This window comes from Choristoneura fumiferana, chromosome 4 (assembly GCF_025370935.1).
Source record: "Choristoneura fumiferana chromosome 4, NRCan_CFum_1, whole genome shotgun sequence".
Classification (NCBI taxonomy): Eukaryota; Metazoa; Arthropoda; class Insecta; order Lepidoptera; family Tortricidae; genus Choristoneura; species Choristoneura fumiferana.
In genome coordinates, this window is record NC_133475.1 from 8,090,782 (window position 1) to 8,106,222 (window position 15,441).

Here is a 15,441-nt window from a genome sequence, read left to right on the forward strand (position 1 = left end):
CGTCACAGCTCAATAGCTTATTACTAATTACGTTAAATACTCAGTTACAGTGACAGTCACAAAACGCGTCACCGCACCGCGTACGTACAATGAAAGAAACTGTTTACTAAAATCACTGGTTTTAGTAACCAGTGACGTGATTCTTGTCACCAGTTTCGTTTCGTTTCGCTCAAATCACGTAACGACCCATGCCTATGTGCTAGTAAGTAGTAATAGGGGCTATGGTATTTCCCTGTTCCATATTGGAATGTGTCTTTCGTTTTGCTATTTGTTTCGGTGACAGTAGTTATTCAAACTAGTATATTCAAGAACTCGTTCACCAAGTCCACACCGTTTAGTTTGATGCGGTTGGCGTCTGGCTCATTAATACCTAATCGGAGCTATCCAGAGTACTTTGGAGGGATTCAGTTCGGTTGCTCGCTCTCGAAATATCGTACCTACTAGATGTACCTACTGAGAGCAGAAAAGAAATGGGAATATTTAAATCTAGTAGTCTCTTGACTGCACCACTCTGCACTGCACTCGTAGTACCATGCACATACATGTACTACACATGTACATAATATGTACATATATTATATGTACATGTACTACAAAAGTATAATGTGCTCTTTAAACTCTTTGATCCTGGACTTACTAGATATTGCGCGGAAGTTGTAATGCAACTTCTGGTTTATTTTTTGTCTTGAAGACCGGCCATACTCTCAGTCGAGAAGAGCAATAAATTTTATTTTAGCAGACACTTAGCACATTATAAAGGCGAGAAAATACTCGAGAAAGGTCGATTCTCGCCCTTCTGTAACATGTTACTCCTTCTGCTTAACGCAGTAAAAGGATTTAATTTATGTTTGTTGCTTTTACCAAAACATGTGCACTTAACTTTTAAGTGAAATACTCTGTCAACATTTAAAATCCATAGAATGTTTCATAAACAAAGCTGAGAAATAAAATTGTAATGTTATTTTTTTCTTGTTCTTTGTTTAGGTTCCGTACCTAAAAAAATTAAACTCGTACAGGATCCCTATTTGCGTTCGTCCGTTTCGTCCATGATCAGTTTGCTCCAAACCTATAGTACCAACTAAGCTGAAATTTCTACGCGTACCTACCTAATTAATTTCTGTGACTAATATCTAATTGGGATGTCCCAATTTTTGAAAACATATAATAAATCAAAAACCATTTGGAGAAATAGGCTTTGTGAAGCGTTTTCAGAAATAAGATTCCAAAAATGTGATAAACTGAATTAAATAAACAAAATTTAAGTAATGACCCTCATTTGACCCCTGCAGTGTCTCTTCACAAAGGCAGTTATAAAGCAGGTCTACACTCTTAAGCAAATTGACAGTTTGAAATGTTGCAGTCCTGCTTATAATAGCAAAGAGTGACAAAGATAGAACTTTAATCACATGATGCGCACCCGGCTTTAAACAGTTGTCATTTATCGTAAAGTCCGAAATGTATACGAGTATTTCCAATGTATTTTTATAAATTAAATTATTAAAATACTACATTACAAGTAAATACAAAAGAATATTAAATATCAGATTTAAATAAAAATATCTATTTACTATCACACCATTAAACAAACATAGGAATAATCGAAGCTAAAAGAAGAGAAATAAATAAAACTATTTGTCATGGTTCATTTAGGACCCTAAGCCGTGCTTGAATTATTGTCAAATTGTAATGCCACAGATTATGTTATGTACGACCCTAGGCAATGGAACGTGGCTGTCTCACTGTGACGTCATCCAGCGTATTTCGTAAAAAAAATATAAAAAATTAAATACTCATCCAAATTCAAAAACAATGAAAATGGTATCTTAAAATATCCTATTCTTTGCAAAAATAAAAAAAAACTATAGAATTAGAAGAAAATAGATGGAAATCAAGTTTTACTACAGCCTTTTACGAGTACAATTCTAGTCCCCATAGTCACACTACTCGTAACTTGCACATACACACTGTGGCACATACGCGCACATGCCCCGTGTGTAAAATACTATAATATTGGAGGAGCATGCAAAACGTATTATTCCTCCAAGTACCACCAACTTGTTCCACCAGTGGTACCAGAAGGCATTGTTAGTTCATTTAAAAAACAAACGATATGTCCGCAAAATAAAGCCTGTGTCAATTCAGAAAATCAGTAAGATAATAATTGACTTGTATAAAAGTGGCATAGGTTAAAAAGCTTCCTGACCTTTTTTTTTGATAATTTTAAATCTGTTAATCCCACGAAACCCTAAAAGCGTGAAGGAAAAATCGCAGTATTATCAATTTTTAAATTTGTGAGAGCTTCCCGATTCGTGTCTCGTATTATTCTAAATTGTAGAAGACAGCGGTTCCCTTTAATAGTCTAAGGAAACGAAACAAAATGAGGGGGGAATCTTGAATTGCGTACTTAATAAGGGGGGAGGATAATTTTACAGACTTAACAGCACAGCGAATTTACGAATCCAGCAATTTAAAAAAGGAAGCCGAGTGTTTAGCTATTAAAAAAAAAACTGTTCGAGAATAAAATGTATGGTTCATTGAAGAATTATTACGAAGCTGCGATAATGTAATAATAGTGTAATATTTCTAGAATCGGCTTAATAAGCCCTTTCATACCACACACGATAGGTTTCAGAACATTTTTTTTTCCATACAAAAAAAAGATGACGTCATAACTCCTCTCCTTTTTTGTTTATTTTTTGTGCTACGGGTCAAATTGATTCGTATGGCATAAAGATCAATCGTTCCGATTTTCATGGTTTTAACACAATTTGCAGCTTTTTATTGAATTTCGGGGTGTACCGCTAGCACTAAGTAAAACGGAATGGCAATATTTAGGAATTGTGGGTGGAAAAATTCATGTAAGTAAGTAATTGTGACATTCAAAACTATAAGAAATGGCTGTTTAGAGGAACTGTTTCAGTTAATTCTGAGAAAAAAAATGAATGGTAGGCCTATTATTCAATTGAAATAAAGCTCCATAAATATTACATACAATGAGATGCAAAATTCACTTAAGAAATAAGAATCTTTGTAGGCACCTTGAAAATAGCAGGAAGTTGAATATAATTTACGCGCTGTTTTATACCTCGTTTATGGCAAAGCTCCAGTAATTATTGTTGACGTGAGTTGGTAATCTGTCGTTAAGTAACGCCACGTTACTGAGAATTAATTATATCATCTACTTAATTGTGTAACGCCAGGTATATGCTCCGTGATGAAAAGCAATGTAATATTAAACATACGTGCAGACGCGTGTGATAAAACCTTTTGAGAACCACAATTTCCAACCGACTAAATTGGCATTCATATAATATCTCCATAGATTGGTTTGACTTTGAATGAAAATAATGTTGATGAAGGAAAATCTATAAATAATAAATTTAGATTAAAAACACCTAAATCCAAATTAACTGCCTACATGAAAATTTAATTACCAACGTTAACGAAAAACAAATAAATTTTAACTATCTCCTCAATTGTAAAAGGCAAAAAACTATTTTAATATTAAATATCGTTATGAATAAAGGACAAATAAATTGTAACTTTAGCCAAAAGAAATAAATCTTCCAAAATTTTTATATGAAAGTCCAATATCTAACTCTAGGAACCAATTACAGTTGATGTATCTAACTCTCAATTCGTTTAAAAACTACGGTTTCTGCGATACTATTTTGTATTGAGAGTTAACAAAAGGCAAAAAAAGATGTTATGATATCATAAAATTACAGATCCACTGCAAATACTGCAATCCAAGCTCCATGCAGACTTTTTGTAATTAAAAGTAAGCAAGCTTCACGCTTATTTAAAAGGTTCAAAGCGGTTTGCTAAAACACAACGGCACAATTTCGCGTTTACATCAAATATAGGATGTGCAGGAAAAAGAGAATAAAAATGTAACGCTTTATTTGATTTCTGACAGCGAGTATCCCCCGGCGATTAGGTGGATTGTTAACTCGTTTCAAAAGCTTGCTACCGACAAATTGCACGGTTCCGACGTAAGGATTTAATTACTGCCCAAAAATAACAACGTGTAGGTACCTATGTGTATTCAAGCTCCTGGGATTAAGAGATAATTCAAATTCAAATTCAAATATTTCATTTGCTAAATAAAACAACAATGTTTACTTAGTTAAAATGGCGCAGTTGAAAGGTTTGACCGACCCCATCTAAAGTTCACACTGGATAGTAATGTCGAACTAATAATAACCTGTATAATATTTACACTAACTACCACTTTTTCTACTACTTTTTTTATGTAACCTTTTTGTTTTTCCTTTTTGTAGAATAAAGAGTATAAACAAATTACCTATCTTGAATGCTTTAGAATAATTTAACTACGAGTATCGGTGACAAACTATGCTCGTAGCATTTTCCAATTTTTTTCACGATTTTGATGTCAAACTAGCTCGCACGATGATTAATAATGGTTTTCAAAGCCTATGGAAGTCTGCTACTCCAGTGCACTCGCATGCACCTGTACACTCCTCTTGAATTGATGTAGCCGTGGGCATCATGCTGTTTCAGGCTAACATGTTAGAGTTGTTAACTAAGACTCACATTTATAAGCTTTGACAGAGGAAAAAAAGTCCAGACAAAACCGTTTCTAACGAATAGTAACGAACAACATTGAAGGGACAGTCATATTTGGTCGTTATACACGGTTGGTTGGTATAACCACTGGTGTACTTTGGTATATAAGATCGTGTTGAGATTTTTTTTGGTCGTTATATTCGATATGTCGTTATTACTGGTGTCGCTATAAACGGTTTTGATGTATTGTCATCTGTAAACTAATTTTATTTAATAACGCAGAAATAAATTCTTCACGTACAATGTACCAGCAAAGCCAATCCCATTAGCTTATTGAAGTAGCAATGGGCAGGTAGAACAGGGAGAACAAATGGACCTTGGGGCGAAATGTTCTCTTATGGAGACCGCCGATCGGCAAGCGCAGGCTAAGAACGCCCCGTCCACCAACGAGATTGACAGATGACCTGGAGGAGGGTTACAACCGTAGGCTCATGGTGGATGCAAACCGCTTACAACCGAAGCAACTGGAGGTCTATGGGGAAGGCCCATGTCCAACAGTGGACGTCCTACGGCTAATAATGATGATGATGATCTGTAATGTGCTCGAGTGAGGACAGTGTCTCATTGCATAAGCATGATCTATAGAAAACCTTTACGCAACAGAATAATGCCAAATATCAAATACCATATTTTATAAAAGGCATCGTAACGGAAAAAATAACCCTTAAAGAGAGCATTAGAGCATATTGCAGGTGGTAGAACCTTGTGCAAGGTCCGCCCGGATTGCTACCACCATCTTGCTCGCTAATGCTGCCGTGAAGCAGCAGTGCTCGCACTGTTGTGTTACGGCGTGGAGAGTAAGACAGCCGGTGAAACTACTGGCGCGTGAGGTATCCCATCTTAGGCCTCTAGGTTGGCAACGCGTCTGCAATACCCCTGGTGTTGCAGATATGTTTATGGGCGGTGGTGATCTCTTACCATCAGGAGAACCACTTGCTCGTTTTCCATCCAGTCGAATAAAAAAAAAAACAGAATTGGGTTTTTACGGACAAAGATACTTTTAGCAGGATAACTTACTAACTCGTATGCTAGACGTGGGATAATAAATTTAGATTTATTCGCTGTAGTATGCCAGACCAAATATTCTCACGGGTTTCTGGCTCTAGCTCAGCGGATTAGTGAAGATTGACTTACAAATGAACCTTGTTATACTGTAAATTTGCTGTTACTTAAAGGCTTATGACCAGCCTTTCCCGAAAGATCTCAACTAGATTTTTTTAATTAGGTAATATCTATTCTATACTTCATTGGTTTTGTTCTTTATACATAAGGTTATCATTAAAAAGGTTAATAAAATGATATGTAAAAAAAGGGTAAAGGTTACTTTAGGTTAGCATGATAACAAAATGAACTACTTGAAATATATTTTACGACTTGTATATTTATTTTGTTAGACTTAACCATAATTCGTGACGTAACAAATACATAGAAAACAATTGAATTAACTTTAGCAGGTGGTAGGACCTTGTGCAAGGTCCGCCCGGATTGCTACCACCATCTTGTTCGCTAATCCTGCCGTGATGCAGCAGTGCTTGCACTGTTGTGTTTCGGCGTGGAGAGTAAGACAGCCGGTGAAATAACTGGCACTTGAGGTATTCCATCTTAGGCCTCTAGGTTGGCAACGCATCTGCAATACCCTGGTGTTGCAGTTGTCTATGGGCGGTGGTGATTTCTTACCATCAGGAGACCCACTTGCTCGTTTGCCATCCAGTCGAATAAAAAAAAAAAAAGCTTGTCAGTTGACTCTTCTCTTTAAGAGCTGCGATGCCACAGAAAGACAACAGCCATTGGAGTCAAACTTATAATACCCCTCTTTTGCGTTAAAATAGTAGTTTATGCAACTGTGACGTAAAAAGGCCTAATTACGTACACATACATTGCTTTATCTACATCCATATATTACATTCTCTATCATGCGTTCAAGAACCATTGAGAATGACCTGCATTGCAACCAGAACTATGTCTGCCCCACGACCTGACGCCTGGTGAAACAGAAGCCCTGCCACCACTCCGGTGCAGTAATGTTGATTACGATATCGATTTCGGTATCGTTATGACCATTACGTTACTGCCGTGTTCATAATAGAATCCAATGTCGTAATGCTGGTCATTGTCCATGGTTTTTGAACTCATAATGGAGGATTTACTATATGGGTGTAGATAAACAATATTGTGTGGCAAAAAGAGCGTCAGTCGGCATCTCCGCAGTACTAATTCCCGGTTACCTTCCTAACCGTACACCGTACCGCTTTGACAAATCTATGTATCTATGTGCCAAATCTCTGTAAATCCGTAGAGACATTTTTCTTGATTGCAGTAACAAAAATAAAAACTTTTGCATTTGTAATGTTATAACTGGATGCTGTTGTGCAATAGTGTGTTAACCCTGATTAATTCTGCAATACAATGTCAACCTTCAGAAAATATTTTTTTACAGTTGACATTGTATTGCAAAACAGCATGATACTAGTACTAATATAAGTAGGATTTGATTTAAACGAAAATTGTTTACTTCAATTGATTTCGCTTTCTACGGTATCCAGAAGGGAGACAGTTGAATTTTTTTTGTATAACATCCAAACGCGTTCGAAACATATTGAGCTCTAGTGTGCTATTTTACGCTTCGTTGTACTAAACTGCAGGGCTACTACGAAACTCGAAGTTCATGTCGTATCGTCCGGCCCTCTCGCTCTCGTATTAAATAGTATAAGTGTCAGAGGGACCGCACGATACGAACTTCGAGTTTCGAGTTTTGTAGTAGCCCTTCTGTACTGAAATATAAATCACGACTTCGCTTCTTACACGTTTTAACAATGTAACACGTTGCCGTAGGAGTTCGATACTAAGAAATTTCCCGGTGATAAAAAGGTGGAGAAGGATTTATCGTTGATTTCATGTTACCCGTCAAAGTCTAAGTCAAAGTCAAAATATCTTTATTCAATTTAGGCTATAACAAGCACCTATGAATGTCAAAAAAAATCTACCACCGGTTCGGAAAAACCTCTGCTGAGAAGAATCCGGCAAGAAACTCAACGAGGTATATATATTTTTTTAAAACAGTTTTACAATATTATTAAATGATATGTATACATCACAAGTATTTAACACAACTTTATTTTTAACACAGTAGGTTCGCTATTTGAAGGGATCGCTAATGCGGATCGGAATTATTTCCAAATATCCCTGTCCATGATATAATCATTAACATTATAATACGCCTTTGATATTAATGTCTTCTTGACAATAGATCTGAATTTTGCATCCGTTTCATTTATAATATTTTTTGGAATTTTATTATAAAAACGTATGCAATTTCCCAGAAAAGACTTTTTGGTTTTAGCCAGTCTGTAAGATGGAACTTTAAGCTTCCCTGTGTTTCTAGTAGCCTTTGGCTTATCGACGTTAGTGGGAAAATCACATATGTTCTTCCTAACATACATGATTATTTCAAAAACATAAAGTGACGGCAGGGTTAGGATATCTGTTTCCTTAAAAAAAGATCTTAAAGATTCACGCGTTTTCAAATTATAAATGTGTTTATATATTATATGTTTAAATGAGCTATTTTTGTATATTTACTATTTCGGAAACTAAGAAATGGTTCGAAAGGTATTAACGAAATTTGTTATGTGAGAACTTTCGGGACGAACTATCGATCTAACTTAGGGGCTGTTTCACCATCCATTGATAAGTGTTAACTGACGGTTAAATGTGATGCCGTCTCTATTTGTTTTGTTCGAATAGACGGAGACGGCATCACATTTAACCGTCAGTTAACACTAATCAATGGATGGTAAAACAGCCCCTTAGTCTTATCAGAATTATGATATTCGCTAACCAATAGAAACGCTTCATTTACACATCTTCGCACAGCACATCTCTGGTGGAAACAGCTGAATGGAGCGAGGCGAGGTAAATGAAGCGTTTCTATTGGTTAATGGAAAACATATTTCTCGCAATACATCCTCGCACATCTCTGGTGGAAACGCTGCTTAAACGACTCGTTTTTAGAGAAAAAAATTATAACGAAATAATTATTGGAGTAGACACACTTATATTAAGAAGAGTTCTTTCTGACCACATTTTTAATTTTCATTCAATTTTTATGGAATAAACGAGAAAAACTAACAAAAATGCAACGTTGCCAGCTCAGCATGTGTAAACGCTCTTAACCAAAATACCCGGGGTACAACACCCCTGTAGTTTTTATTTTTTATCTTAATATTTCTAATTTATGATGGGCAGTTGCCGTTTTTAGATGTTTTGGTTATGCGGGGACCCTGTGGTAAATTGGAAACTACAGTTTATCGTAAGCCAACTCATACGGATCGATACTTGAGAGCAGATTCACACCACCATCCTTGTCATTTGTCTTCTTTGCCTAGAACGTTGATAAATCGAGCCTTGAATATTTGTGATCCAAAATTTGTGGATCGTGAACTGAGTCACGTGAGACAGGTTTTGGAAAGCAATGGGTACGACTGGAGGCAGTGCAACCGTGTAGTGAACGTGTCGACTCGTCAAAGACCGGTGGGAGCTGAGAGGGTTCCGGTATATTTACCGTTTATAAAAGGGGTGACGGATAAAATCGGACACTTGTTACGCCGAAGATATAGCATCAAGTCGATTTTCCGTCCTCATATGCAGCTCAGACAGTTGGTACGGTCGCCGAAGGATAAGAAGCCCCTGAGTGGTCCCGGGGTATATATGATTCCCTGTACCTGTGGCAAGAGCTATATTGGAGAGACTGGACGAAACGTTTCCACAAGGGTATCGGAGCACATACGCAGTATGAGGAAACAGGACGACAAGGGTCTGCTGTGGCCGAGCACTCAATGGACTCGGGTTCGACGCACTATATCAGATTTGATAAGGTATCTGTACTTGCGAGAGAGAAATTTTTCATTCCGCGGAAAGTGCGTGAAGCCATCGAGATTAGTCGTCGGCCGAATTTCAACCAGGATAGCGGTTGGACGGTACCTCCGAGTTGGAAAACGGTGTTAAATACTCGTGCTGCGTCATCGGTGTGTGTGAACGTACCTTTACAGAGCGATGTTGTTAGTGTTGTGTGCTACCCTACATTTGACAGTTGTAATGATGATGAAAACGCGGGTAGTTGTGTGCCGGTGTCAGTTTCGTCGGGTAGTCGCGCGAGCAGAGCGGCGGCGCGCAGTGCGCGTGTTGCAGCAGCCGCTGAGTCGCGTTGCTCCGAAGACGAAGGGCTACGGATTAGCCCGAAACATGTCGAGCTAAACTCGATTTAAGACGTGAGTTATCCGGGTCATTATATTTAATATTTCTAATTTACTTTGTTTTGCTAGCTTTAATAATTAAAAGACTTTCTGCTGAGTTTCTTGTGATATATTCTTCTAGTCAATGATGGTCTTTCCGAAAGAGCTCGGAGTAGGTGTACAAAAATGACATGTAAAAGAACCCTTTATAGAATAGGCCGCCCAATTTACTGGATAAATGTTTCGATTTTGATCAGTCCTGTAGTCTTCACAAAGTAACGTTAGAATAAGAAAGTAAGTACAAGTATAAAATTACAAATTACAGACGAAGTTGGTCGCTGAGTCAAAGTTGCATGGAATAATTCGGTTCTTTCATTTAAATGAGAACGTTTGTGCATATTCAATGGCACTGCGCGAGGCGGACTAATCTGGAATTACCAGTGAAATATTAAATCCACGTAGGTACAGTCGAGTTCATAAACTGTGAGCAAAAAATTAATCAAAAATATCTGAACACGCTTTTACGCCGTTAACAATAGAGTCGTGTTTAGATATTTTTGATCAAATTTTTGCTCACAAGTTTATGAACTCGACGGTACCACGCCTTTTCTAGATACGATACACACGAGTTACTTGTGTGGAAAACTAAAATGATGAATTGATGAGAAAGACTGGGTACCTAAGAAAAGCAAGAAAATCTTTTATTTTTTATTAGCGTATTTTTGATTGTGTCTAATTATCTCACTTGTTTGCTGTGCATTATGTTTTATAGACAACTACACTGTATTATTTGGGTTGCTCCATGAAGAATGTTTTGTGTTTACATAAATGTACAAAACACACAAAAATATCAAAATATGAAAAAGACAATTTATTTATTGAACTCATCAAGACGTTGATAACTTTCTTATTTTTCTTTATAAATGAGATTTGGTTTCACTTGTCTTTCAATATAATCAATTATATAGAAATCTTCTACAGCTCTTATTGTAACATAAAAATAGAGTAGATATCACCCCAGGATATCTTGATTAAATGCCTCCCAACGTTTTTAGGGCTCATCAAATGAATACAGCCAACTTATTAAGCCCTTTTTCTCTGGTGTAGTATTTTTTTAATGTTTGTGCACTCCGTACCTATTTTCTCTAGTATCTACCTGAGAGATATCTTTTTCTTATAAGCTCAATTTAGAAGGTCACGTAAATCTCTTTTGATGCGTTTTGGCTTTATTGTAGATTGTACAACAACAGCATATACGAACCATTTTACCCGAGGCGTTCATATAGCCACCCGAGCCGGTACGGCGAGGGTGGATAGACACATCAAGGGGAAAATGGGTTTGATGCTCGAGTTTTACACTCAGCTTTTTACTTCGATTGAGAGGAAATTAAATAGCAACAGTGCAAACAATTGTTCACTTACTAGGTACCTTTTATTTTTCATGCATTGATATAGCAATTAATTAATTAATTATATACAATTATATTTTTGTAGTTTTATTGATTTATTTTGATTGATTTGGTTGATTTTTAGTTTTACACAAAAATTATATTAATATATATATTTTTTTTGTTTGTGGCTGTTGACACCTGGTTACCTTGGTCTTAGATTCTACTTTATGCACTAGAGCATAAAAATAAATTTGATGTCGCCTAGATCCAGCATAAATACCAACTTTACGAGCATGAGAAGAGAAAAATAAGTTAGTTTATCAAGAAAATTATATGTCACTTTTCTATTACAAATTGTTGGCAGGCTGGCCATGCAGTATGCTCCGTACACGCAAGCACTCAGTCACCCACATACGGCAAATTGCGAACATTCGCCAAGTCAACTCAATTTGTCTGCGTCGCTTTAAGCCGCATTATGTACTTATACAATTGATTTTTTACACGATGAGACTGCCAATTGTAATCCCTTACCATCAGTTACCTTTAACCTCAAGTGCATTCCTGCGCTTAAACATAATTAGAAATTTTGTAACTGTCCTTTCTCGTATTTTATATTTCTCTTTGATTAGATTAATCCTAATTTTACAAAAACAAAAGTTTTGATAGAATTACTGATTAACAGATTTGTCCACGCCCAACCCAAACCCAAACCCCTGGGCGTAAAAAAACTGAAATTACGATATAGAAAAGAAACAAGGAAGTATTTCACAAAATACCCACGTAAGCAAAACCGCAAGCCCATATTTCCATACAAAACGAATCAAGGCTTATCCTCCTCTTAAACCATCGTCTCATTTATTCATGGGCCTAACTGTTAACCTAGACACTGACTTTTTATGGTTTATATTACTTTCTTCGTTTGTAATTCAAATTAATTCCAAATCACAAACCAATACACGTCACTGTAGTCTAATAAATTCGTGACACTATATACAACAATCACTGAACTTGTCTTTGAAACTTATTCCATTTTGATTACGATAAATCGCGAACGTGGGGTACAGAAGTCGACGGGACGTCTTCCCGCCCCGACCTCTAGTTTGGCACTGAATGCTCCTGATAGGGAAGGACAGTCTACGCATGCGAATGATGCTGTTCTGAATGCTTTCACCCTGACGAGTGAGCTCTCTACGAGTGTTTGATAATGAAGCTCAGCTCTTAAATGGTTTAAGAATGCTGGGGGCTACTTGGTGTAATCTGCAACGATGTGCATTCAATTTGCGAAAGTAGCTATGATAATACTTACACGTCTAGACGACGGTCTTGTCTGCCCTTGATATTTATTGAATAAGTAATTCATCTTTCTTTGATCTTTACAAATGGTTGATATTTATTCGTTAAATAACACTTCAAAATATAAAAATTGTTAAGTCGCAAAGGAGCAAATTACTTTGTTGTACTTAGTTTACTAGTTTCAGTTCATTGATATGGACCTCCGCAAAGTACCGCCTGATTCATTCAATTTTTAACATGTACTTTAATTAGCCTTTAATTTAGTAAAAACGCCTTCTAAAGTTTGACCTGCAAATGAAATAAGCTCTTTTTACTCTCTGCATCCTCGTACACGATTTACGAAGACAAATTGTACTAAATTAGTTCTTAAGCATTATGAATAATTTATGAATAATGGTAAATAAATGCTTTGTAAGATTTAACTAATACGAGCATAACATAAAATATCCTAAACACAGAGTTGGAGGATTGACGGCGATACAATTTTAGTACGAATATGAAAGTTCTTTGGTTTTATATTGGTCCACATAAATGTTGTAAAATGTCAAACTAAAAACTGCGCAACATGGAACACTGTAATAATAAATTGATAAAAAATAAACCATTATACGATCAATAGATAGTAGCGCGATTTTACTGCCAAAAATCGAGTATGTTGGCATGGAAGGAAATAATATCTTACGTAATTTTCGCATTTTTGTGAAATTTTGTCTTCATATCACCCGCGGCTTTGCTCATGTGAACATTAGATCCATAGAAATTTGAAATTTTAAAATTGTACTAAATTGCCATGTGGTTTACATGTAAGTCATTGTATACTGCATTTTTTTAAGAATTCTACTATGATCTTTTGATAGATTTCTCAAGAATTCTATCATGAAATGATTTTTAGGTTCCGTAGACAAATGGCAAAAACGAAACTTATAGTTTCGCCATGTGTTTGTCCGTCCGCTGCTTTTCTCAGGGACTATCAATGCTAGAAAGCTGTAATTTTGTACGAATATATATGTAAACCGATTAAATGTAAATATTTTTTAAAACTTTTTTAGAGTTTCCCATAAACGTAAAAGTGGGGGTTTTTTTCTAATCAACCTTGTAGGTGGGGATCGTTGGAATAGGTCTTTTGGGGGTTGCTAAAACGATTAAGATTCAGTGATTTGTTTGCAAAATTCAACTTTAAAGTAAAAATTTTCATTAAAAGCCAGTATCCCTTTCCCCCCTCTAAAGTCTAAACCGGTAGGTGAAAAATTTTGAAAAAATTCACATGGTAGTTAGTATATTACTTTCAAGGAAAACTATAACGGCTAAGTTAACTTGAGAATTATTAGTAGTTTAAGAGTAAATAGCAGCCTAAGGTATAAAATATGCCTAAACTTAGAATATTCCGTACAAAATATGAAATCCTTAGAAAAATATTACTTATTTTTTTCGTAATGGCTACGGAACCCTATTTTGGACGTGTCCGATACGCTCTTGGCCGGTTTCTTGCAGGGTTTCTACCATGATCTTCATTAACGTTAGGTACTCACGAAAAAAATTGCAGTAGATACTCAGATAGAATGACTCTTTATTGTGCATCAATAATAAGTAATACTCGTACATACAGAAAACAGCCATACATGTACAAATAGCAAATACGAGTAGTGGTCTATCAATTTTTAAACAAGTTCATATCAAATGAATATGTCGCTAAAGTCGAACTTTCAAGTTGACAGACACGTCTATTGACTTAAGTGTTTTATGACATGCAAACGATTATCAACTTTAGGGTGTAGACCACATAATATTTGGCTTATGGAGCATGATAAATTTCCAGGTATGCAATAGGCGGGCTTTTCGCTCAAGAGTGATTAGGGATCTATTCCAGACAACCTTTCCAACAGAATGAAGTTTTTTTTGCATTTATAGTCTTTTGATTTTTTGCTAGCCTTTTAGCGTAACATATATATATACAAAATAATTTTTTTAATATCAGTAGAAAAAATAGCAATCAGTAGGATAACCTCTTTCTGTAATACTAAAGAGGGTGGCGGGAATCCTTGCACTTTATTGTTACCTTCAGCACAAGTAAAACACTAACATGTTATCCAAGCTTTCTCGAAAGCAACGTGGCGTGCTGTCTTCCCGGAAGTTCAGTTACTTAACAGCATTTGACTTGTAGAGTTCCATAGTAAATACGGATAGTATCAGAAACGTATTTTGAAAACCATAATATGGTATTAAGGTAACCATAAGGTAAATATTGAAAAAGGATTGCTCTGTAAACGTACCTAGTTTATAAAACTACTTGACAAAATGATTGTCACCAAAAATATAACGTGTAAATTTATGTTTTTCAGTTTTTTTTATCTTTATACGTACCTATCTATTTTTTGGGGTTTCAAACTATATCTATTCGATACCAAATTTCATCTGTATCGGTTTAGCTGTTTAAGCATCAAGGGGTTACGGACCAGACAGATAGATAGAGACACTTTCACATGCCACTAATAAAAAATGCGAAAGTCTATTTGTTCGTTTGTTCATTTGTTTGTTACTTCATCACGTCTCAACCGCTGAACCGATTTACTTAGATGAATTCGGTACACAGATAGTTTGAGTCCCGGGGAAGGATATAGAAGTTTTTACCCGAAAATTTTATAGTTCAGCGAGATAGTGAAAATCGAATTGTACGCGGACGGAGTCGCGGTAACAGCTAGTTTAAATATAAAAAGAAAGTCAGTATTACTTTTGTAAAAAATTTAATAACATATGTAAATGTAAAATGTTATTAAACTTTAAATGGATCTGTGTAGGATTAAATGCAAAAACGAATAACATTATTATTTATTCATTTATCGAGGCAAAATAACGGTTAACAACTAAGCATATTATCGATGAAAAGTAATTGAGAGAAAGGAATTGACAAAATATGAGTATAGAGAGCAATTTAATAT

General features: G+C 35.9%; 1 protein-coding gene across 10 annotated transcripts in view; it reads right to left on the reverse strand.

Annotated features, from left to right (window-relative positions):
- LOC141427404 (discs large homolog 1-like protein) overlaps nt 1–12,288 on the reverse strand; it is a 41,297-nt gene extending 29,009 nt beyond the window's left edge. For 2 of the 10 annotated variants that reach the window (XM_074086778.1, XM_074086773.1), the window contains exon 1: nt 12,163–12,275. The gene's annotated coding sequence lies outside the window, so the exon portion shown is untranslated. The other 8 variants (XM_074086781.1, XM_074086774.1, XM_074086783.1 and 5 more) reach the window with 7 other exon arrangements.
- Nucleotides 12,289–15,441: the final 3,153 nt, after the last annotated feature.